This window comes from Taudactylus pleione, unplaced genomic scaffold (assembly GCF_031769625.1).
Source record: "Taudactylus pleione unplaced genomic scaffold, aTauple2 ptg000120l, whole genome shotgun sequence".
In the NCBI taxonomy this organism is placed as follows: domain Eukaryota; kingdom Metazoa; phylum Chordata; class Amphibia; order Anura; family Myobatrachidae; genus Taudactylus; species Taudactylus pleione.
Genome location: NW_028284522.1, coordinates 6150832 through 6178086, shown reverse-complemented (window position 1 = coordinate 6178086; position 27255 = coordinate 6150832). Strand labels below are relative to the sequence as shown.

Genomic DNA, 27255 nt, shown 5'->3' with positions numbered 1-27255 from the left:
CCAATACAGTGCCCCCAGTAGTAGTCCTCCCTATACAGTGCCCCCAGTAGTAGTCCTCATTATACAGTGCCCCCAGTAGTGGCCACCCCCCCTAAATTGCCCCCAGTAGTGGCCACCCCTATACAGTGCCCCCAGTAGCGGGCACCCCCCAGAGAGTGCCCCCTGTAGTGGCCACCCCCTATTTCAATGTCCCCCCGCTGTGCCAGGCTTACGCGCACACACAAAGAAAAAAAACATACAACTTACCTGATCCCCGCTACTGATGCGACCGGCCCATTCTCCTCATGCATGGGAGAGACGTCATGATGTATGACGTCTCTCCCATTACATGCTGCAGAGGGAGCTGGAAGACGGAGCTCAAAAGTGAGCACCAGCCGGCTCCCTCCGCTGACGACGCAGCAGCAAATGAGAGTCTGTCTGACTCTCATTGGCTGGCTGCTATTACAAACACACAGCCACCGCTGGCAGCTGTGTGTTTGTAAACTGTGTAGGGCAGACCGCTCTCACTGCGGTCTACCCTACACTTGTGGTGCCGAGGGACTAGTCCACCCCTTGGCTGCTGGTGGCACTGCCGGACGGCGCCCCCTCTTTGGTTGGCACCCCTGGCGAGTGCCAGCCATCCTGGCCAATGGTAGATACGCCCCTGTATATTCTATTAGTAGATTGTCCAGAAGCTATTCGTATTCAGCAACAACAGAGAACAACGGTCCACATTAAGAAGTCATTAGAAACTTGCATGGTTTATATCCTTGTATTACTGTACCTTGATTCTAGGGTATCACATTTGCAGATGTGTCCACATACATCTAGCCTCCTTGCATGTTAAGCAGCCCCTCTAATTCCGCCATGCTGTGGCGCCCCTCCCCGTGGTGTCACCCAGTGCGGGGAGGGATGCTGTGCTGCCAAAAAGGGGTATGGCCACGCAGGAAGGGGTGTGACCTTGCGGCCCGAAACCCTGTGGTCACGTGCCTATTACTGAAGGGGGGTTGCCGGAGGTGCGGACTGCCCTGTGTGCAGTGCCGGCTCCCTCACAGTGTCAGGAGCAGAGTGCTGTACTTAATGCTAGAGTGCAGCACCCAGCTCGTGTCACTGAGGGGGAGTCTGCACCTTCCTATCACCCCTCGGCGGGTGACACCCAGGTTCGGCCAGCATCCCCCTTGTGGCGCCACTGGAGCCGAGCGTCTTTCAGTGCAACTTTTTCTTTAAAATGCGTCTTATTCACAAAGCAATGAAATGATATGCAGCATGCCTATATTCTGTGTGAGACTGTGGCTGTATCTGCATGCGAAATGCTACGTTACAGTGTCACAGCCACTGACACTGTAATGTAGCATTCTGCATGCAGATATAACCACAGTCACACACAGAATATAGCCATGCTGCATACCTAGTCGCACGGAACTCACTCGTGTAACACTACTTGTAGCGCATGGAGGATAGATGTATGTGGCCACGTGTAATATCCAAATGATTGATATATATTGATAGGTTCACTACTGCCTCTTCTCTCCTGTGGTTTCTCTGGAGGGTTACTTTTCATTGAACAGAATCTCTCCCAACTGCTTCCAACACGTTTCAACTCAAAAGGTAGTAGTAAACCTAGAATTATGGCATATAAATGAGATCTGCAGGTTTACATACTATACACTCATCTAACCATCTTTCTGGTACTGTAGGCAGACTTGCAAGAGTTCTTTCAATTGACGTATTTGGAAACAGTAATTTTTCATTCTGTTTTACATTTTCCCTTGTTTAAGGGGTATATAAGTTTTATGAAATAAAAAAGGATAATGCACTAAATTAGTTTTTCTACAGTATCTTCTTCTAATCTTCTTTATTGAGGATATTCCAAAATAAAGTCAATAGCTGTAAAAGGAAGAAAGTATAGATGAGTGGGTTCGGTTTCCTGGAAACTGAACCTGCCCGAACTTACAGTACAGTACCTGATCCAAGGAGATCCAAGCTGCTGCTTGGATCTCCGCCCCATTTTCTTTTCTGAAAACAAGACACAACATTTTCTTCCTGGGGTTCGATCTCGCGTGTTTTGGATCCAATATAAGTCCCTGCTGTGGTTATTTGGTGTAATTGTCACAGGACTGCGGAAGGGGAAGGAGCTAAGGTAAGGTTAGTTAGTTAGCTTAGCTAGCTTAGTGACAGTGAGAGTCAGGCTTAGCTACACTGTCCTTGATGGACAGTGCCATCTACAGTGACAGTCCCCTAGGCAATACTGGCCGAGCTAGTTTTGTGGATAGGCAGTTAGCAAATCATTGTTTTTTTTTATAGTGCAAGAATATTTTAATTAATAATTAATATTGTTGAGTACGGATTAAAAAAAACAAATTGGTGCTATAACTTCAGGCCATGATACTGTGTCTGATATATCAGTCAGTAATGGTCAATAGGTCATGGGCCACCGCACAGTGTGTCACAGTTGATGATGATCAATCAACAGAACAGCAGGAGCAGCAACCAAGCTCTAGTGCTGCAGATACTGCCACCACCAATTATCAAGACGATTCCGCTTCAATCTACTAAAGCCGATTCTCAAGGGAATAGAGGCTTTCAGTCAGGGCATCTAAAATGAAAAAAAATATATATATTTTACAGTGGTAAAGAAAAAACACCTCTAATAAAGGGAAAGTTTAGTGCAGACAAACATAAAATTGCCAACATGCCATTCACCACACACTGGCAAGGAAAGGCGCAGGCTTTGGCCTGTATTTATTAGTGGTGGTTCTGCAATTGTCAGTGAGGAATCTTTTTCTGCCTCTCATGATGATGCAAGACCTTTAACTTCCAAGTCTATAAGAGGTGTTCAGAAAAGAGAAATGTCACAATTCCCTGAGGAGAGTCCAAGTATGTCCGCGAGTGCTATGTGTAAGTCTGACCTTTCTGAAATCGTATAGATGCCTCCTTCCTCAATTTCTTCACCCTCTGCCAATGTGGGAGTGAGTTGCACAAGTAAAGAAATTGCTGACCTAGACATTGAGGATGCTACAGTAGAAATGCAACAGGATGAGGGGGATATTAGTATGTCTGACGCAGGCACTAATAAGGATATTGATGATGAGGATGTTGGTGATGAGGATGTTCTTTCTGTAAGTGAAGCACCAGTGGAAGCAGTTCTTGCTCCTGATAACAAGAAGGCCATAAGACAAAAATATCCACCTCTTGGTGTGGAATTATTTTTTCCAAATCTGGACAACAATTGTTTTGCCATCTGTAGTGTTTGTAAAGCCACAGTAAGTAGAGGTAGGCACTTTAAACTTCTAGGAACCTCCTCCCTGTTATGTCATTTGCAGTGCGTGCATGAAAAGTTTTCGCAGAAACAGAAACTTTTGCTAAAAAAGTAACAACAAGCAGTACATCGTCAGCTAGCTCCCTTCTCTCTGCTAGGTCCAACCATCTGCAATCTTCACCACCAACACCTTCATCATCAATATCCTCAATCATGATCAGAAGTAGTCTGGCATCCAATAAGATAAAACTAAGTGAGACCTCCCGTATCCAGGTTTCCTCAGAAGAATTCTTGAGTGCCAGGGCTGATGCTGCTGCTAAGGGTGGATCTTCATCACAGAAAGGGTCCAAGAAGACTACTACTAGTAGCTTTAAAAAACAATTGACTGTAAAACAATCCTTTGATAGAGGAAGCAAGAATGACAGCTGTCACCTAGTTGCACAGCAGATCACTGACACCATGACAGCTGTGCTAGTATTAGATGGTTAAATAATAGAAATTAAGGATGATAGAGTGAAGGAAGTGCAGCAGGAGGATGATGGGGTATTTGTGTTCTATCTGATGCTAATGAGGATGTTGTTTGTGTAAATCAGCCACCAGTGGCAGCAGTTTTTGCTTGTGATAAAAAGAAAGCCATTGTTATATCTGGGGATAAGACCAGAAAAGTCACCTCTTAAGGTGTGGAAGTATTTGAACCAAAATCCTGACAACATTTGTGAAGGCATCTGTACCATTTGTGAAGCCAAAGTTAGTAGAAGTAGGGACGTTAACCATCTAGGCACCTCCTCCCTGTTACATCATTTGCAGTGAGTTCATGCAATGTATTTAACAAAATTATAATAATTTGTAATTAATAACAAGCAGTCCAGTATCAGCTACCAGCAGTTTGGACCAGCACATGCAATCTCTACTGCCAACACCCTCATCATCAACCTCCTCCTTAATGATTGGAGGTAGTCATTCTAAACCATAGTTTTGGAAGGACTACCCAAACAAACCAAAGATTTCAGCCACAAAAGTGTCAGTACTTGTCGCTGAAGTGCTTGGTTTGCTAAACTGTGTATGTCCTTTTTAATATCCAACATATCTCAAGGGCAATTCCATCATGTACCTCTTTTCTTTGCATGTTGCACTATTTGGGGCATTGCTGACTGACATCTTTATAGTTTATTAAACTGCCATTCTGTCTGCCATTGCTGTGTGATAATGTTTCATAGATGTCCTATATTTTTTTAAACTGCTGAACTTTTGTGCTGCTGCTCTGTCGCTTACTTTAGCCAGCCAGCTTGATGCAGCTTTTAGCGTCATGAAAAGTAGTGAAAACAATATTGTGAGGTGTGAGGTGGTTAAAATTGCCTGTAATTGACTAGAAATTAATGTTATTAAAGTTAATAATACTGTATGAACAAAACAGGCCCAAATTATGTGGTTTTAGCTGTTTTTATAATTTTTACAAAAAAACACAGGGTCTGATTCAGAGCCGGATGCTCTGACCAGAGCGCTCGCTCTGAATCAGGAACGGCCTACCTAAAATTGGAGTGGCCTCTTGGACGCTCACATAGCTGTGGGTTACCACCCACAGCTTATGCGAGCGTCCATGATGATGGTCGCGATGGTCAAGACCATTGCGACCATCGGGCTTGCAACGAGACCCTGCGGTAGGGTCTCGCTGCCGCAAGCCCAGGAGTGCTTTTGGCTCTATCAGAGCCAAAAGCACTCCCACTGACATCACTAGTGATGTCAGTGGTGCTGGACCCAGATGGTAGGCGTTCCCATGGGAACGCCTCCATCTGGGCAGCCACGCCCCCGGCACGCCCACCAAATCACCATCGACAGCACACCCCCTTTGGTGCGAGACCCCGAGCGATGGCTTCCCCGTCGCTCGCCGGGTCTCATGCATGCGCACGACGGAGCTCCCTCCGTCGTGTGCATGCGCACTTGGGCACCATCGAACCGATTGCGAGCGTACAGCGCTCGTGAGCGGGTCTGAATGAGACCCTCAGATCCAAAACCAAAATACATGAGGGTGATTTTGCAAAACCAGAACCAAAACATGAAAGTTAATCCAGATCCCAAACCAAAACATGGGGGTTGGTGCACATCTCTAGAAGAAATTGGAATACAGAAAATAGAAGATAGAATATTCATCTTTAACTGTATACAATGTCTGTTATACTCATCATAATTTATTTATTATCAGTTATTTATATAGCGCACACATATTCCTCAGCTCTTTACAGAGAATATTTGTCCATTCGCGTCAGTCCCTGCCCCAGTGGAGCTTACAATTATTATTATTATTATTATCCTTTATTTATATGGTGTCACAAGTGTTCTGCAGCGTCTTACATAGTACATAAAACTAGTAAATGAACAAGAAACAAGTAACTTACAGTACATTAAAATGCAGGACAAGGACACGAGTTATATACATTGCGGCAATAGCGATTAAAACACTCACAATAAGCAGCAGGGAGTTGGCAGTCACGTGTTAGATGCCCTTATGGGGAGTAAGGAGTAGAAGAAAATGTAAAGAGAAGCACATGAGGGAAGAGGTCCCTGCCAGTGAGAGCTTACATTCTAAAGGGGAGGGGCAGACAGACAGGCATGACACAGAAGGGGAAGATAGGGAGGAAAGAGCATGAAATGGGTTAGGATGAGAGCTGGAAGGCCTTGATGAAGTAGTGGGTCTTGAGAGCCCGTTTGAAGATTTGTAGAGAGGTGGAGAGTCTGATAGAAAGAGGAAGAGCATTCCAAAGGTAGGGAGCAGCACTGGTAAAATCTTGGATGCGGGAGTGGGAGGAAGTAATCAGTTGGCAAGAGAGGTGGCATGCATTTGTTGAGAGTGTGAAGGAAGAGAAGGTCAGAAATGTTTGTGGGAGAGGATTTGGTGAGGGATTTGTAGGCGAGTATAAGAATCTTGAATTGGCATCTGAATATCACGACCAGGGTTTATTGGCATAGGAAATGATGGGTATTACCTGTGAGGGCGCTGTGGTGTGGTCCTTCCGGCGGAGAGGCTGGTGTCTGGTGGTGGGCATTGGCTGTGCAAAGTGTTCCGCAGGCACTGTGTCATTCTGACCGGGGTAGGCCTGGTGGTGTTTCCATTCCGCTCTGGCATGGGCACCGCCATCTTGCCTCTGATAATGTGACTTAGGTGCTCCAGTCCTGGTATGTCACATGCTCTCTCTGACCTATCACGATTCTGCACTGGGAACTTAAGGGAGTTAACAACTTCCCATGGTTGCCAGTGCAACGTGTTTCACAGCGTATGCTGTGAGAGAGTTCCTGTGCTCTTGTAACCTGCCTGTTTGAGTGCTCACCTGTGCTCCTGCTGGATCCCAGCTTCCAAGTAGCCTGCACTGCTCTGCCTGCTCCCAGTCTCCTGCTGGAACCATCCTGCACCTTCTATTTACCCTTTACCTGCCAAAAAACCTGTGTGTACAGTTAACCCTGAACCTACACTGCCTCCATTTACCTAGATCTCTGTTTTCTACACTGAGTCATCTCAATACAACTCTCCACATAATTCATCAGCTGCTGCTAGTCTAATTACTCCACTACCTCTCCAGATTTCACCTCACCAGTTTCAATCAGTACTGTTTTCCTGTCTGCAGCCTTGCAGTGACCATTTGGATTACAAAGACTTTTATTTGTGCTGCCACTACCTGGACATTACCTATACATACTTCACTACAGTTTCTAATCATCACCCTCCTCTTAATATTCTGGACTTTATTTTATTATCCGTGTACATGTCTGCAAGTTCAACCATTAAAAGACCCACTTTTCAATTTAAACTGTTCAGGTGTATGCTCCTATTTCCACCCCGGGTCCACAACAAATTTAGATCCTAACACTGAAGTGGAAAGGGAGCCAGCGTAGGGCTTGAAAGCGAGAGGGGAAACAGATGTAGAACGTCTGGAGAGGAAGATGAGCCGAACAGCAGCATTGAGAACCCACTGTAGTGAAGAGAGGTGAGAGACTGGGAGGTTAGCTAGGAGAAGGTTACATTAGTCCAATCTGGAGATGACCAGAAAGTGGATGAGGGTTTTAGTGGCATCCTGGGTGAGGAAGGGTCTAATCCTGGAGATATTTTTTTGGTGGAAACAGCAAGACTGCGAGGTGCTGAATGTGTGGTTTAAAGGAGAGGGAGGAGTTTAGGATAACTCCAAGACAGCACACTTTGGGGTTAGAGGAGATAGTTGTGCATCAATAGATAATGAAATTGTGGGAAGTGAGGTAGTGGTAGAGGGTGGGAAGATGATCAGCTCAGTCTTAGACATGTTAAGTTTAAGAAAGCGCTGGGACATCTATGAAGAGAAAGCAGAGAGACAGCTGGAGATACGGGTGAGGAGTGATCTATATTCAATCTATATTCCCTACCACATGTTCACACATATATATACTAGGGTGAATTTTTTGTTGGGAGCCAATTGACCTACCAGTATATTTTTATATGGACTTTTGTATGTAAAAACTAGCGACCCAGCTTCACACTAGAGCAATTAATCTCGCCAAAACCCCCCATATCTCATAACAACCTATGCCATATCACTAGAGTCCCCTGCATCTCACTGCAACCCCCTGCTTCTCACTCCTGCCCCCTGCACCTCACCAGTGTCACCACCCCAGGATGTCCCCAGGACTGGGGCACCTTGCATATTTCTACAGCCTCCATGCGCACCCCTCCACAGCTGCTGTACATGGTGATGAGCAAAGTCTTCTTTGTACAATGTACACTGTGCTTCCAGCGCTTCCTGTTGAGCTTCTTTACCATGGTGCCATGTCTGAGAACAGCGAGGACTTCCATGGGAGGTGCCTCCTGTTCACCAAGGGCGTGTGGTTGAGCAGGAACTTCATGCTGGAGAGGGAGCACTTTATGGTGGAGGAGTGGTGGCCGTAGTCTGCCTGCAGGTTCAGTGTAGGGATGGACATTGGAATCTGATGGCTACTAACCATTAATGTTTTGTTCCGATGGTAGTGTTGTTCCAATTGATGATGGTGGTCTGATATTTACCACCATCAAATGGAAATCATTCAATGGTGTTCCGATGGTTGTTTTTTTTATTCCTGATGGCTATGCCTCCCCTGGCTCCTTCCTTCCTGGCTACTGTATTTCCATCTTAATGGGTTCATTGAAGGCTGTCTCTCAATCTCAGTCTGCCTCAGGTGAGACTCTGCTCAGGGCCTGATTCAGACCCGCTCGCAGGACTCACTACAAAAGGGGCGGCTGTCGATGTTGATCGACAGCTCGCCCCGTTTTGTAGACGGGGAGGGGGGGTGGCTACACAAACGGTGGCGTTCCGGATGGAACGCCTGCCGTTTGTGGGAGGCACCACTGACATCACCACTGATGTCAGTGGAGAGCTTCCTGCTCTGTTAGGAGGCCCCAATGGTCGCGACCATCACCTGGCCGCTTGCAAAAGCTGTGGCAAAAAAAATGCCCTGATTCAGAGCAAGCACTCTTAAAGAGCATCTGGCTCTGAATCAGGCCCTCAGTACCTGACTCCTTTCCCTCTCTGTGCAACAGGGCACATTGCTATCTCTGATTGGTTCTCACTGTCTCAGAGAGCCAATCAGAGCCCTACAATAGCAGCAGTCATTCATTCACACAGCAAAACTGTTTTTTCTATAACTTGCTTCATTAAAAGCCTCAGTTTCAGATGCTCTCTTGCTGTTTCAACACACTTTCCAGCTCCTATATAGTAGCTTGGTGCAATATTTTTTTCTATAACTTTGCGTCACTGAAAGCATCGCTGCTTGGCTCCCTTTGGTCACAGATGAATGGTGCATTCACCTAAACTTTCCCCTGGCCAATGCTGTATAGAATAGTGAAAACCCCATCAAAATACATCCAGTGGTTCAAGAGATTAGCTCGAATGAGCAGACAGACCCCTAAACCAGGGACTTTGTTTAATATTTATATATTAAGATACGAATAATGCTAGGCATACACTGCCAGATAAAATGTCTGTCAGACCGACAGACATTTTATCTGGCAGCCTGCCAGCCGCAGATGTCGCCGGCATACACTGTGAGAGTGTATCAGCCCGACATCTGCACTCCGCCCCCAGGGGAGGAGACATTTCCCTGTTCCTTCCGTAGGAAGGAACACAGGAAATGTCTGTCGGCTGCGCTGGGCATACACTGCCCGATGCGGCCAACAGTTTACCGGGAAATGTTGCATCAGTCGGGCATGCTGAACAATCCAGCATGCCCGACCGAGCAATATTTAACCCTCGGTCGTCCCCCCAAACGCTACAATTATCGCGGCGATCCGCCGATATCGGGCGGATCGTCCCGATAATTGTAGCGTGTATGGCCAGCATAAGTAACTGTTTAAAGAAAGAACAACAAAATTGATACTAATATAATTCTCATAAGTTTTATTACATTTTTCATGAGGAAAATATAAACACACAGCACTATTTTTTCAAATGTTTGTATGTATGTGTTAGTATTTGAAGTTGTGGTGAACCATTTGTTTAGAAAAAGCATCAGAGTGGTTCAAAGCACCACAGCCAGTTTTAATTTTATTATTAATGCCTTTTCTATCTGCTTCAGATGCATGTCATAACAACCCTATTGTCTCCTTTATAATGGATCTGTCCATAGGCTCCACAATTCACAGAAGTCTCTCACCTGTGTCCACTTACCCTCCTCCTTCTTTCTCCTCCTTACATTCCTTCATATTCCTTCCTCTTATCTCATCCTCCTCCTCCATCCTGAGGGCCAAATGTAATAGGGTGAGAGTATAGAAAATGTGAGAGTTTAGCCCAATGTAACAGAGGGCCTAATTCATCATGGATGCAACTGCAACAGAGTACGTAGATTGGCCGTTGTAGCATACAGCGCATGGGTATGCACCTCAGTGTGCACTGTGATCACCAACGCAGAATCAAAGCCATCGCACACCGAGGGACAGGACATCAGCATTTGGGGGTGGTGATGGAGGGGAGGTCGGAGAAATGTAGGCGTGCCTGTCCATTTGAAAGCCATTGCATGGGTGTGCTTAAATTAGCCACTGTGGCAGCATACGCAGCTTGAGTAGTCACTGCGTGCGACCAGGTTAGCAATTTCTGAGTAAGGTCAGACCTGTATAATTGTGTGTGAGGGGCCAATGTTATTCGATGTTTCCGATGTATACGCAGCACTGCAATGTATTACGGATGTGAGATAGCAGTAGTGGGCATCTCTATGCTGGCTGTGCGATAGCTTGCGATTGCATTAATTAGCATATTTTCGCAGCAGACCAGTGTGTGTAATCGTAGCTGCCATCGGAATAGCAATCCATAATGAATCAGGCCCAGAGTCCGAGAACACGCAAACTCGCATGTTTTTAGACTCAAAAAACTCTCATGATTTATACTCTCATCCAGATGTCTTTCCATTTTGAAGATAACACTCGACCAATGTGAGAGTTTACTGCTAAACTCTCACTCTATTACATTTGGCCCCTAATACTGAACTAAATAACTTTATCTCAGTTGTGTGAGGTTTAGCTTCAGTGTGATGAGCCCCGAGCGTGTGATGAACACCGTAGAGGTATTAAATGGGTTAATGTGCCTAATAAACATAAATGGACAGTTTTCTGAGGCAAAAACATTGCGTGAGTTCTTCAGCAAGCAGCTTATCATTGACTACTGGTTACCATGTATACTATTACTACTAAAGATGAGCGGGTTCGGATTTCAGAGATCCGAACCCACTCAAATTTAGCAGATCCGAGTCGGATGCAAGCAGGCTTGGGGTTTCCCGCCTGACTCGGATCTCAAAACCGATGCAAAACCATAGAGTCGGAAATCTCGCGGTTTGCGAGCTTATGTCTCTATGATCAATTTGATTTAATCTCAATTTGATCTTTTACTGTCTGTGTGTGTGCGTGTGTGTTAGACTTAACCGCACAAGATCCCAAGTTGCAACCTAGTGCTACCCGACTCCGGTCATGATCAATGTAGTATATAGGCACCATGCGGCGGACGCCATTTCACTCCGGCTGTGGAGACTGAACAGGGAGGGTGGGTAGTGTAGAGCTGGGAGAGTTGCTGGTGTTGTTTGGTGTTGTGCTCTCTGCTGTCTGCTGTGTCCTGGACTTGTGCACTGCTGATCCATTCTGGGCTGGTGCTGTCTGCAGTGTCCTGGGCTGGCGCTGCTGATCCATTCTGGGCTGAACTGTCTGCTGTGTCCTGGGCTGGTGGTGCTGTGCTGTCTGCTGTGTCCTGGGCTGGTGCTGCTGATCCATTCTCGGCTGTGCAGTCTGCTGTGTCCACCTGGACTGGTGCAGAATACATCTGGACTCTGCTGCGTCCATCTGGGCCCAAGTTCTGGACTAAAAAAAAAAATAGTCATAAAAACAAAAACAATAAAAGTGTCTATTTGTGTAATATTTTTCTGTGTGTGCGTGCGTGTTAGGCTTAACTGCACAAGATCCAGCCAGCAACGCAAGTTGCAACCTAGTGCTGCCCGACTCCAGTCATGATCAATCGGTGCTCTGGGCTCAACTTCTGGAGCTTAAAAAAAATAAAAATCAATTGTCTTTTTTTGATCTTTTACTGTCTGTGTGTGTGCGTGTGTGTTAGACTTAACCGCAAAAGATCCCAAGTTGCAACCTAGTGCAACCCGACTCAGGTTATGATCAATCTGTGCTCTGGGCCCAAGTTCTGGAGCTGAAAAAAAATATATATTGTCTTTTTTTTGTCCTTTTTTTTTTGTGTACGTGTCAGCCACACCTGGCTGTCACTGTCATCAGCATAGGTGCGCAGGGGTGCTGTGCTCCTGTCTGTCGAGGGGCTGATGCCCAAAATAATAAATAAACAATTTTTATTGTGTGCATGTTAGCCACACCTGTCATCGGCGTAGCTGCGCAGGGGTGCTGTGCTGCTGTCTGTCAAGGGGCTGCATGAATATCGCAATGAAAACTTTTTTTTTGAAGTTATTGGGTTACAAAAAGTTGTTTTTTTAATCTTAAACATAGCAGAAATGTTATCCTAACAGCTTATAAAGTTATATTCTCTAAAAAATTAAAGCCTATATTTATTTACAAACCTATATAGAGTAAACATCCTAAATTCGAAAACTGTTCTATTCAAAAACGTAAACAAAAGCAAAGATTATAAGTCTATTGTGTTATAGTGTGTTATTAGAACAAGCGGAACAGAGCATTAAATGCAACATTTAATTTTAAGGTTTAAGTTTTACATTGTGTCTAGAGATCATTTAGAAAGCAGAAAAAGAGCTCCACCACAAGCGGCAGATGTCTAAACTCACACACAAAGGTTTAATAGAAATAGGTACAACACCAGATTAGATGTTTACCCTGGAGGATCTGTCTGATTCATCATGGTGCCCCCAAGACCAAGATTGTGCAAATTCTACCAAAAGAGAGACTGACACCTCGGCTACACATAAGAGTCACCTTCTGGATGTGAATTGTCTCATTTGCATGGGGAAAACCCAACCCTCAGATGAGATGGATCTCAGCCAGTGGACAACATTGAAATCACCATTAAAAAGTCACAATGGAAGACTACAGTGTGGAGAATTTGTCTTCACAGTCAGGAGAGGCCTCAGAGAACATGAAAAAAAAAGATGCTCTAGGTGCTGAACTTCAAGGGATTTCTCCATCATGTTCTGCAGTGTGGAAAGGTTTCATTCACATGTTTTCTTTAAAGCAGTTCAAAGTTACAGCCTTCAAAGTGTCTGGCTATAACACCACCTTTGCCAGGAATTACCAAAGATTATTACAAGCAAAGGATTCATTTGTCCGGAATCTGTCTGGGAATTCATGGATTGTATTTGGCCTGAATGCACTAAGACATCCAGTAATTCTGTCACTGTGTTCTGTAGCCGACTTTATTCCTACCTGAATCGCAAACTGAAATACGGAATAGTAAGCACAGACATGGAGGCCTTTGTTATTCTGCAGCCTGCATGTCAACCAATACCTTCCAGACTACACCCACTGGGGGGACCAGATCTTGATAATGACCATCCCCATCTGCTGCTTGGCCTTCTTATTCCAAACCATCCATCCTGGACTTCCTGTCCAAAAAGGGTGAGCAGGGTACAGAAAGAGGAGCTAGACGTCCCCGATGACATTTTTTTCATCTACAATAGATGATGTGGAGAGATAAGAGCTTCAGATGTTGGAACAGGGGCTCCCACCTATTTGGCTTCCATCCAGAGAACAGAGTTCTGTTCCTCAGGAAGTGTCTATGCCTGAGTTGATAGGTAGTCTCTGTCTGTTGGTAAACACCCTTCAGGAGATGGCAACCCAAAATAACAACAACTATAATAATAATGATAATAATAATAATAATAATAATAATAATAATAATAATAATAATAATGTGTCCACTGATAATGATAACCAGCCTGATCCCTTAACAGCAACATACCCCATATGGCTAACTCATAACATGACACCCAGTTTGCAGCCTCCTCTTCCATATGACACTAATCCAGTTGCCATGGTTGATCAATCCTCCATGTGTGGTCCACCCAATATTTGGCCTTCTACATTCTAACATATTCACATATCTAAGAAGTGGACAGTGGGAACAATGGCAATTTGAAGGCCACTAACTAACTTTGTTTTTTTTAATGTCCCTGTACAGGTTGGGAAATTACTTTACAAAACAGAAGGTTTGCAAGCATCATTTAAGTCAATTGTTTATTTATATTTGGAAAGCACGCTTCCTGGTCCCATTCTGGGATGAAAAAAATCCACTCCCAGCAAGTAGGCATGGCCCGTGGAGGTATGCTGACTACATCCCTATCACAAGTTACTCTTCAGAGTTATATAGAATAATAGCTTGTGGTACCTTATTACGTATATCATTTCATGCCAATCTAAGTTACTGTACTGTATGTCTGGTCAGTTATGTGAAGACAAATCTGTATTTGTAAGCCAGATCATGAATGTCAATGGATCCACAAGTTCCTTACTATTATATCTTGTGGTTCTCACATCCTTCTTAACATGAAGGTAAGGAGCATATTCTCCTAGAAAAGTGGAATGTACTGTATTATATTTGGTATAGCAACAGTACAAACTAAAATATGCAGAAAATATATATATTTCTGGAAGCCTGGAGCAAAATCTAATAGAATAATTAGAAAGGCTAATTACATTTGTGAGCACTCTGAAGCAAATATCTACTTTAATACAGTGCTATTAACCTCTTAACATTTCCATATTTGGGTCAGAACAACATCTTAGAAGCTATATGTGTAGAAAAAAATGAAACATACTGTAAGCTGTGTGAGATAGTGCTTAGTTGATATTACCTTTGACAAGAATGTTATCTTACAAAGGCTGTGGAGGAGCTCAGTGATCAAATCCAAGGAGAGGAAACATTTCAATGATACACAAAAATAAGTGCTACCTATTGCATATTGGTCCAGACAGACTGCAGAGGTTCTTGGTGGGCTGTATGACGCAGTCACATAGGAATGTTGGCCTTGGGTCAGCAGGATATGAAAGTGAAGAAAGGGAAAATTTGTAAAGTTATGTGTGGACTGTATAGAGGGGATATAATTGGGTAGACTAAATTATGGATATTATGGAATTTGATAAGCTTGTCAAAAGAGGCAAGTTTCCTCTAGTCTCCTTGAAAATTTGGAGACTAGTGGATGCACTAATCCTTGGAGAGTGATAAAGTTTAGAGTGATAAAGAACCAACAAATCAGCTCCTAAAACAGGGTATACACTGGCAGATATATTGGCCGATTAATTGATCGGCCAATATATCGGATGCCTGTCGGCCAGTGCGTACCAGGTGACGTTCACAGACATATTGCGTCAACTGTGCTGCACAGCCGATGGCTTATATATCTGCAAATATATCTGTCCATCATGCAGTGTGTACGGGCAGTCAGCCAACCATCTGTACATTTACAGCAGAGGCCGTGGGCAGGGAGGGTGCAACGTGACCACCGGCCAGCAGGACCCGCGGCCAGATGACAAATGATGGTTGTTCAGTGTGTATGAACAACCATCATCTACAGATATATCTGCAGATCACTCAATCTACAGATATATATATATATATATATATATTTTAGGTGTGTACCCAGCATAACCGTCAGTTCACCGCCTGTGTTTCAAAAATGACAGTTGACAGGAGCTGATCGGTTGGTACTTTATCAGTCTCCAATTTATCACACTCCAAGGCTTAGTGCATATCCCCCTTGAAGAGAGTCTTAGGGGTATATTTACTAAAGTGTGGGTTTTTAGAAGTGGAGTTGCTGCCCAAAGCAACCAATCAGATTCTAGCTATTATCTTCTAGAAGGTGATAGATAAATAATTAGTAGAATCTGATTGGTTGCTATGGGCAACAACTCCACTTCTAAAAACATGCACTTTAGTAAATATACCCCTTATTGTGATTGGGAGGGCATTCCACAGAGTGGTTGCAGCCCAAAATAATCTTGTAACCGTGAATGGGAGCAAGTAATGCGTGGGGATGAGAGACGCAGATTTTGTGCAGAGCGGAGAGGTCGGGTTGGGGGATATTTTCAGATAAGCGAAGAGATGTATTTTGGTGTAGTTTGGTTAATAGCCTTATGTGTAAGTAAAAGTATTTTATATAGAATACAGATGACCAATGGAGGGATTGACAGAGCAGGGTAGCAGACGATGAATGTTTAGGGGTGAAGATCAGCCTTGTAGTTGCATTCCAAATAAATTGTAGTGGTGAGAGTCTGGTTTGGGGAAGACCAGTAAGGAGACTTTTACAATAATCAATGCAGGAGATAATGAGTGCATGAATTACAGTTTTTACAGTGTCTTGTGCAAGATATTTTCGTTTTCTGGATATGCTTTTTTAGATGTTTGTAACATGGTTTGAAAAATAGATTGAATGTGGGGTACAATGGACAGTTCGAAGTGAAGGATGATATCTAGATAGCGAGCTTGTGGGGTAGAGTTGATTGTTGAGTTACAATATCAATAGCGATAGATATATCAGGTTGGTAAATTCTATCGGCCAGTGGAAAGATTAAGGGCCTGATTCAGAGGTGCTTGCTATTTGCGAGCGCTCGCTCTGAATCAGGGCAGATTTATATTTTTAATAATCTGCCTCCAGGCCGCTCGCATAGCTGTGGGTGACCATCGGGCTTGCGACGAAACCCTTGTGGTAGGGTCTCGGTTTCCGCAAGCCGGAGTGAACGTCCTGCTCTAATAGAGCAGGAAGTTAACTACTGACATCACGAGTGATGTCAGTAGGGCTGCCCACAAATGGCAGGTGTTCCTTCGGGAATGCCTCCATTTGTCCAGCCACCCCCCCACCCGCCTACAAAACGGGGCGAGCTGTCGATCAACATCGACAGCCGCCCCGTTTTGTAGCGAGCCCCAGAGCGAGTGAAGTTCTCACTCACTCCGGGGCTCGCACACGCACATTGCGCATGCACATTGCACACGCCGTGTGTGTGAACTGGCCGACCATCGACCCGCTTGCGAGCGCTGTGCGCCCGCGAGCGGGTCTGCATCAGGCCCTAACTTTGAGGTAGCAAGATGTCATCCAAGATGAAATAGCAGAAAGACATTCAGTAACGTGGACCAATACAGATGGTGACAAATCTGGGGAGGATAGGTAGATTTGAGTTTAATTTGCATACAGATTATACTGAAATCCAAAAGAGCTGATACTGTAAGTTTGCCAAGAGAGGTGGTATAGATTGAGAAAAGCAGGGGATCTAAGACTGAGTCTTGAAGTACTCCAACTGATAGCGGTAGCAAAAGTGGTAGATTCAGAGAAACGTACACTGGAAGAGCAATTAGATAAGTAGAATGAGAACCAGGATAGGGCAGTGTCCTGAAGACCTAGAGATTGTAGTGTTTGTATGAGAAAATAGTGATCAACAGTGCCAAATCCAGCAAAGAGATATAGTAGAATAAGAAGTGAGTAATGGCTTTTAGATCAGATCATTCACTACCTTACTCAGTGCTGTCTCTGGAGTATTGGGAATGAAAGTCTGCCGAAAGTGGGTCCAATAATTTGTGCGAGTAAAAAAAGGGTGTGATGCGCGTGTAGGCAAGTCTCTCATATCTTGAAGGGGCATGGGAACTGGGAGAAGTGCAGTGGCGTATCTAGGGCAGGGTGAGCAGGGCACGTGTCCTGAGCGCTGTGGCAGGCCCTGCAGAGGGGGGCACCGCCGGCCAGAGCAGGGTACCTGCGCGCCCTGTCTGTCTCATAATGCCATCTGTGAAGGGCATCTATATACTATCGTTGCGGCAGTGGCTACTCACTGCCCCGCCTCCTTTATCACACTAATTGCCCTCTTTCATTGTGACGATCTGTGAGCGGCAGGTGCAGGTAACTGCTAGTTACAGGACATCCTCCGTATTTTAAAACCGCCTGATTGGCTACTCGCTGCTATCAATCAAGCGGTACAAAGTGCGGAGAACGTCCATTAACTAGCCGCCACCTGCACCTACCGCTCACAGCTTCATCACTAGACTAACAGCTGTATAGTCTAATGATGTCCTCATATACGGTGACCGGCAGCCATATTCTTATAGTATCCCAATCACAGAGCACAGGAAACAGGGCTTTAGCTTCCATTTTGTCATATACATTCCTGACACAGCCGGAGCAAGGTAATGAGTGTATATATTATTATTATTATTATTATTATTATTATTATTATTATTATTATTATTATATAGTTAGAGGGGACCATACAGTGATATGTGAGGGGGAATAACACAGCTCCCAGCACACACCGATATGTGGTATTATTATTATATAGGGGAGAAGGGACTGTACAGTGATATAGGAGGGGGAATAACACAGCTCCCAGCACACACTGATTTTTCATCTTGCCCAGGGCAGATTTAGGGTCAGATATTTTTATTTTATATAGAATAGGAGTAATCACTGCTTGCTTGAGTACTACATATGAAACTTTCCCCTCAAACTTTCCATTTCCAATTGCTGTTACCTATCAAATCTTCTCCCCATTCTCACTCTTACTCACATCTACTTTTTATGAGCACATTTGAACAAATTTGTAATTGAACTCACATCCATCTGATGGGCTAAAGAGCAGACTTGTTGCCCATTTTTGCAGGTTCTTTCTGTGACCATTTGTTTTTACTGTGACAGCTGCACATGATTTCACAACAATGTACCTGTTAGGTGGAGCAGTGCCCTCTTGCTTTCACAGTCTCCCCGAAAATACTTTTACAGAAGTATGTGGAAAGCGCTGATCTGGTGTATAGAAAAAAATCCTTGTGAAAACAATGTTTTACTACATTTATTGAAAGAGAACATGAGAAAATTGGACAATATAAAAATGCTCATCACTTAGATAGAAAACACATGCAAATAAAAATTAAAAGCAATAAATCAAGTTGAACAAGATTCTATCCTTTGGTGTATATATTAAATTTAATTCCTAATCTCCCATGTGGTAAAATGATTTCCTTCTCACTGGCACATCCCAAAAGAAGATATATTTGGGTTAGAGGTTAAACCTCTGGTTATATCCCTGACACTCTCGGGAATTATTCCAAATATGTGTTGAAGAAAAAAAGCTGGTTAAATTCTGGTCAATACTAAGCGTAAATTTTGTACAGTTTCTCACCATTGTGTTTTACATTACAGTAGAAGCAAATTACTAAGAGAAACTGCTTTTCTATGTGATCTAGGGTTTGTGGTTACCGATGTATTTAATCTGGGATTTCTATGGGCCTTATTCATCAGGAATCGCAATTGCAACAGCGCACGCAGATCAGTCGATGGTGCGTACTGTGCATTCCTATGCATCGCAGTGCGTGTGTGAGTTGGCATTGCAATGGCCCTGCGATCGCCTACGCACATACAAAGCCATCACAGAGTGAGTGATGTCAGGTCCGCGTTTAGGGTGGTCGGAGAAACGCAAGCGTGTCTGTCTATTTGAACGCTGTTACTTGGGCGTGCATAAATTAGCCACTGCGACGGCATACGCAGTTTGAGTGCTCACTGCGTGCAGTGGCAAATGCAGGATTTGTAAGGGGGGGTTTCTGCATATGTACGTATGTGTATACAATATACTGTATATATACTGTAATGGATAGTTACATTTTTGCAATCTATTGTGTAAGTATTGTTACACTTACACTGCACATTACACACAGACACTTACACTGCACATTACACACATACACTTACACTGCACATTACACACAGACACTTACACTGCACATTACACACAGGAACTTACACTGCACATTGCACACTGACACACACTGCACATTACACACAGACACTTACACTGCAGATTACACACAGACACTTACACTGCACATTACACACAGACACTTACACTGCACATTGCACACTGACACACACTGCACATTACACACAGACACTTACACTGCAGATTACACACAGACACTTACACTGCACATTACACACAGATACTCAGAGCAGATTACACACAGACACCACTGCACATTACACACAGACACTTACAATGCAGATTACACACAGACACTTACAATGCACATTGCACACTGACACACACAGCACATTAGACACAGACACTTACACTGCACATTACACACAGACACTCAGAGCAGATTACACACAGACACCACTGCACATTACACACACTCGGACTACAGACCATCTCCCCCCACACCCATGGTATAAACAGAACTGGCAGGTACCTATGAGGATGTTTGTGGCTGTGCTAATTACATGCTGTCCGGACTTGAGCAGATGAGGACTCGGAGGACAGCAGTGAGTGACATAACTGGCACTGGAAGGCACATGGGAGATGTCAGGGAGGAGCTGCAGCCACAGCAGCTCCCCTGTACTGCTCAGCCATCTCCATAGCTACGCGGATGCTGCCCAGTCGGAGCTCACAGACCGGCCTGATGAGACAGAGACAAAGCTCTCTGTCTCACTTTAAAAAAACAAATAAATACTTGTGCGCTGCGGGGATGGATTGGCCTGGCAGGGGGGGGTTTCTAGGTACTCAGAACCCCCCCCCCTGCGTGCGCTACTAACGTGTGACGAGGTTAGAAATTTCTGAGTAAGGTCAGACCTGTTGTAAGTGTGCAAGAGGGGCCGATGTTACTCGATGGTACCGATGTATACGCCAGACTTGTCTACCCTCGGAATTTGGACGGGAGCCTCCCAAAATTCGGGTGCCGCTCCCAACCCCCCTGAAAGGAAGGCAAGCCTCCCGGCTGCCGCCTGACCTCCCCCCAACTACTACAAGAAACCCACGCAGCGGGGGGCCACGATGACGCGAATCGCGTCATCGTGGCTCCACCCCCTTCTGCACAATGCCAATATTTTCGGCATTATGAAGAGGGGGCGGAGCCATGATTATGTGATCGTGTGGCTCCGCTCCTATAACCGCATCATCACCCGACCATGCCCCCCGCTGTGCACAGGCATTCAGCTCCCTCCCGGAAGGAGGGAACTGAATGTCGGCATGTATGGTATACGCAGGATTGCAAGGTATTACGAATGTGTGAAAGCGGTAGTGGGCGTCTCTATGCTGGCTTTGGGCGTCTCTATACTAGCTTTGTGATAGAATTCATTAGCATATTTTTGCAGCAGACCTGTGTGCGTAATCGCGGCTGCAATCACAATAGCGATCCGTAGTGAATCAGGCTTTATGGGGTCTATGTACTAAGCAGTGATAAGAGACAGAGTGAAAAGTCTCTGATAAGTGGCAGCCAATCAGCTCCCAACTGCCGTCTCACAGGCTGTGTTTGAAAAATGACAGTTGGGAGCTGATTGGCTGGCACCTTATCACTTCCTTATCATTTTTCACTCTGTCTCTTATCACTGCTTAGTACATAGACCCCTAAGTCTGTAGTTTTTAAGTGGTTGGGGAAAGAGCTACCCATTGTCTGATCAAATCAGAACATGTTCACAGCAGCAGCAGGCTATCCTTGTTGCGGGATTAAGGTTTGTGGGGTCCCAGTGCAACTAACTTGTGGGGGCCCTACCAATACACTTGTCCATAAAATATGCTGGCAATGTTATTAATATTATACAGTATAATGTGTAAATGCAGGCCACTATGCAATGCTAGACCCCGTGTTGCTAAACATTTGAAACATTTGAAACATTCCTTTACATAAATCTCAATTGGCATACACATTTTGCCTGTGTTCTTAAAAGGTTCCACAGATTCATGTTTTCATGTAGGCAAAAGACAGAATATTGCATTATTAATAGTGTTCAAGAACCAGCAAAGAAACATATACATTATATATTTACATATTTGTCTAATAGACAGTCATATGGCATAACTCTCACAGCTTTTCTAAACACATCCAAAATTTTCACTGCCAAATGTATATTTGTTAAACAAATCGTCAAGCTTGCTTTTGACATGTACGCTTTAAAAAACCACTAATATTTATTAAAAAACAAAAATGAGTAATTGACATTTAGTCATCAGTAAAAATACACTTGAGTGCTTGTATAAACTGGAGGGAATATAAGCACCTGCTTTTTTTATTGAAGCAAAGTGGGCTGTTATTGGTTCCATTGTTTTAGTCGGTGATTGGTGTGCTGGGTTGTCAGGGAGTTATCTGGCCAATCAGTAGTTCTTAGTAGGCGGAGTTTATTTTGATATATATATATATATATATATATATATATATATATATATATATACTGGACGAGGATCCATCTTCCTCTTTCAAATTTGTGATCCCTCCAACCCACCCCATCTTCCTCTTTCAAGTTTGTGATCCCTCCCACCCGCCCAACAAAGTTGGTTTGTATTAAAAATCAATTTAATATTTTTTGAATATCGTTGGAATGTAATTTTATGTTCTCTTCCAACAAGGGAGGAACAGCAGGCAGAAGGCTGTGCTCCCCCAGCTTTTATTTAATAATTTATTCCTGGGGCTGTGGCCGAGGTGCACTGCCTTTCACCACCATTGCTATGGTCAATCAATAAATTAAATTATATTAATACATTTTTCTGTGACCTCCTTTTCCCAAAATTATACAGTCATTATTTATTTCAGTTAAGTGAAGTGTAACTAATAAAACCTATAGGTGACTTCCTTCCATGCTGCATAGGTTATGAATGAAATAGGTAAACACATAGTGAACAGGTGTTGCTCAAACCATGACTTGCTTTTAATGCAGGAAATCTGTGTATATAACTAATGATATATCTTGAACACTCATGGCATAGCTGTCATGCTCTTAACATTTATTCTCACCAGTTCCAAGGCAATGGGCAAGGCAGGAAGATTATAATCCAAGTACAAATTCAAACAGAAATGAAGGTATGCAATCGGGAAGCCGACTGCCTAAATACCGGCAGCCAGCTTCCCGACTGTCATATCCCGGCAAGGGTGAAATGTCGGGCGTCTAGATGTAGACACCCGGCATTTACCCGACGCCGGGAGACCGATCGTAGCGATCCCGGGCGCCGCGAGCGGACAGCCGCGGGGGGGAGGGTTAGGTTTAGGGCTCCCAGGGGGTACTTAGGGGTAGGCACCCCCCCGGGAGGGTTAGGGTTAGGCTAGGGGGAGGGATGGTTTCATACCAATTCCGAAATGAACAATATAAAGTTCAAAATCAGGATACGTGCACCTCTGGATTAAATGCACCGATAATTAGTGGTATATAAATGGGCCAGAATAAGACATGTAACTACCAGCAGGGGTTAAAGCTCATTGTCAATTCTCTTATTATGTTTTTTTTTTCATTTAGCAGAAAAAAACCCTATCTGTGAAAGGGTAAAAGTAACCTCCAAAAAATTATTCACAGATTCTGTGATTTTTTCCCCTGATTTAAAGATTCCCCAATCCACCTATCTGCGCACATACATTACAGATATTTTTGAGTGATTTGCAGATCTTTTTCTGGCAAGACAAATCTGCCAGTCTTGAAAGGCGCATCATTTTTACTAGGAACGGTCAACAAGTCGGTTGATCACTACCATACACTAGCAATCTACAGCCCTAATTGGTCGGTAACATCGAACATGTTGGACAACTTGATTTACCAATTACGATCACTGTTTGGTCGGAATCAGCGATTGGTGTACCCTGTACATTGCCAATTTTTCCTCCAATCATCTGCAAAATGGGGAATTGTCCCAATCCATCGCAGATGTATGGGGGCCTTAAATTCATCAATAATGCTACTGGCACAGGCAGCAGAGTATAACATATCTGCTCTGGCAATATACTATGGCAATTGGAGGTTTCCTATCACTACACTAAGCGGCAATACAATTCCCGTTGACACTTTTTAATAAATAGGGCCCTTTGTATGTTGGGGTATGAGTTAATATTATACTCAAATATTGGTCAATGGTATAAACCAGTGTTGGCTAACCTTGACACTCCAGCTGTTATGGAACTACATAACCCAGCATGCACTGCTACAGTTTTGCTATTTGGGCATGCTAAAACTGTGGCAGGGCATGCTGGGATATATAGTTCCACAACATCTGGAGTGTCAAGGTTAGCCAACACTGGTATAAACTATGACCCTTTTCTTTCTTATTTATTGATTTTTTTCTTGATTTTGTATTCATAAACAAAGATAGCAAGAGATCATTTATTATGATGTACTAAATAAACTAACGAAGCAGCAAATCTTGCATTCACAACTTACAGAGTTTTAAAGCAATCTAAGTGTAATAATGTGAGAATTAATTTATTAAGGCTCTAAACAGAAATTCCATCTATTGACAATAACAACACCGCTAGACCTATGGTGGCCCAGCAGCAACATTTCCATGGGGCCCTCATAGGTCTAACCATTCCCCCCTCTCACACAGAATTCTCCCGTAATAGATCCCCTCTAACAGATCTCATTCATCACATCGTTCTCCCCATCACACAGCTCTCCCACTAACAAATCTTCTGTCACACTGCTCTCCCCATGACACAGCTTTCCCACTCACAGCTCTCCCCACTCACAGCTCTGCCCCCTCACAGCTCTCAATCACACAGCTCGCCGTTCTAACACATTTCCCCACACACAGCTCTTTCCATCACACAGCTCGCCGTTCTAACACATTCCCCACACACAGCTCTCTCCATCACACAGCTCTCCATCACACAGCTCGCCGTTCTAACACATTTCCCCACACACAGCTCCTCCCCTCACACAAATCTGTTCTCTCACACAAATCCCTTTCCTACCTCTCTCATGTGCTCCTCATGCGACCATCCTGCTGGGTGCCCGATGCTGTCCTCCTACTCTTCCTATGAGAGCTGCACAGAGGTGTCACTCATCTCCGACTGCTGTCAGTGGAAAGGCTGAAGTACTAGCAATATCTAGCAATTGATGGGGCACCTCTGAAACACGCCATTCACAACACTTGTTGCAATGCCATGCTTGTACCACAGCTTTATGCATGACTTGAGAAGGGGGACACATGCTGCCAATCATTCTCTAACTTCTGGGGGTCCCATTAAAACAGCTCTGGCACCATTTTCACCAGCTGCCACTGACCACAATGCTAACTCCCCAGACGTTCAGCATTTAATTAATAATAGAGTAAAGAAAACAAAGGCTCCCTCTGTTGGCACTGAGGTGAGCTGGATGCAGAGGGAGGTGGCTCCTAAGGTGCTGCCAACCCCATAGCAATGGCACTCCCTGCACCCATGGTAGCTACACCCGTGACCATAGCATTTCTCGAAATCACACATAGGAGTTGATTAAATGAAGTACGATGGTGGCGATGCGGTAAGCACATCAGCCGTATAAACTGTTGCCCAAATTTGTGCTTGTTAATATGCACCCCTATGGGACTGGAAACTAAAAAGCACAATTTAAGGGTGATGTAGGACATTGCTGCCGTTACTCCAATCCTGTAGTGACGGCTCATCGTGGACACCCCCGCCCATTGCCCTTAATTGCATTGACTCTATAGATAGTGCATACAGTACTCAGCTTATATTGCACATCGTAAATCCAGTAAATAACAATACAATTAAAAAACTGCTAAAACAAAACACTCCTAAAAGAAAAGAAAACCATTCTTCACAAGGCTAAGGTACAGCAGCTCTGGTTATCAAACAACTTGAGATAAAACATCTCAGAAAGGGAAATAACAATAGCCAATAAGGCAATTGAGAAAATAAGCTATATTGTACAGGTTCATCTATATTCACTTGATTCAAGATTTCACAACAAAGGGGGAATGAATATGATCAAATAGATCCAGGGGTTGCTGAAGAAGAGGATTCTTTTTGGTGTTCCTGAAAACTGGCTGAAAAATTTACAGCTGATTGTGGAGTGGTGGACTCCGTAGAGAGTGACCAGCATTATCATACTCTTGAGTTGTGGAGCAGAAATCAGTCTGGAAAGGAAGGTAGGGCTGTGTTGCATTTCTTGCAAGGAAAAAGTTACCATTATTGACTTAAAGTAGAGTTCCCATCTGTGTTTGATTCCTACATTCTTAGGTGCATCAAATGAAAGTCCTGTATATCAAATAGAGATATTCATAGATCCCCGTGTTTTGGTTCTAATCAATCATCATGTTGAATAAAAACAGCTAAAATTGATAAACAGCTAAAAACATGTAATTTGGACATGTTTACATGCAATCCAGAAGCAGAGTTCGACTTTTAATCCGAGTTCCAAATTGACAGTAGGTTTGAGCCGTGACTCGGTTCCACTCGAACACCCAAAGTGATTCCGACCTGTTACTCGATCCGACTTGGAACCCCTAAGTTCAGGTGAGTTCGAATTTCAGGAACACCGAACCACACATCTCTAATATCAAGTCCCCAAATAATGGCATCTAACGGAAGCTGTCCTCATGTTGTCCACCATCACACTATAATACTGATAATATCTCAAGGATGCTCCCCAGGAGGTAGTGGTGGCCTCTGCATTTTGTCCAAGATCAGAAAGGTATCAAATAAATATATTTAAATACTCATGCAGGTCAATAATCAACCCTGAGAACTCACCTAGGAGCAAGTTATTTAATCAAGAGCAATTAACTTCTTTATCAATTTCTGTGTGCCACATAATAATTATGTGTGCACTTTCTGGAAGAGGACACCAATACTTTCAGTTACTGCAATTCTAAGAGCAGGGTACAGGTTGAGTCTCCCATTTCCAAATATTCCGAAATACGGAATATTCCGAAATACAGAATTATATTGGCATGACTGAGATAATGAAACCTTTGATTTTTGATGGTTCAATGTACAAAAACTTTGTCTAAAGCACAAATTATTAAAAATATTGTATAAAATTACCTTCAGGCTGTGTACATAAGGTGTATATGAAACATAAATTAATTTCATTTCTGTACACAAACTTTGCTTGAGCCACAAAATGATTGAAAATATTTTATAAAATCACCTGCAGGTTGTGTGTATAAGGTGTATATAACACATAAATGTATTCTGTTTGTATATTTGGTTCCCATTCCCAATATATTTCATAATGATATGCAAATATTCCAAAATACGGATTATTCCATTATCCAAAATACCCCTGGTCCCAAGGATTTGGATATGGGAGACTCACCCTGTATAGGCAAAGAGGTTGCAGAGTGCTAGAGGTAAGAACTCTGCCATCTTCATAGGAAGCAAATCCCACCATTTAATTTTGTACATTATATCTGGGTCCAGCTCATCCTGACAATTTTATTTACCACTTCTGCCCATATGTTGACGGCAGCGACTCAGTCTGTGACATTTATAAACCAATGAAAGACAAAAGAGGCACCACATCCACTACAGTCTGCTATGGACATGTTGTTGTACCTCCCCAAACCAATCAATATTTAAAACATTTGCTATATTTCCTTTATCAGACTACCAGCCCCCCCCCCCTTATTTCCTCCTTCCATTAACTACAACCAAAATCCCTTTTATTACATGACTGTTTGTGCTTTTCACTACACTGTTTCTTTTAGCACACACAACAATTTTAGGATTACACACAAGCTTATAATGGGGGTGTCATGAGCAGAACTACTGCTATAGAACAGCTGCTATGAGCTCTGACTCCACTGTCAAAGACTCATGCAGCAGCAGTGCACCTGCAGACAGTTTTTT

General features: G+C 43.7%; 1 protein-coding gene across 2 annotated transcripts in view; it reads right to left on the bottom strand.

The window, feature by feature from the left end:
* The window catches only part of AGTR1 (angiotensin II receptor type 1), a 106310-nt gene that overhangs the window by 21846 nt on the left and 57209 nt on the right, over positions 1-27255 (bottom strand). Inside the window, exons 2-3 of one of the 2 annotated variants that reach the window (XR_015878374.1) lie at positions 18379-18457; positions 9624-11570 (exon numbers count right to left, since the gene is read on the bottom strand). The gene's annotated coding sequence lies outside the window, so the exon portion shown is untranslated. Of the gene's footprint in view, positions 1-9623; positions 11571-18378; positions 18458-27255 lie in introns of those variants that run through there. The other variant, XM_088472083.1, reaches the window with a different exon arrangement.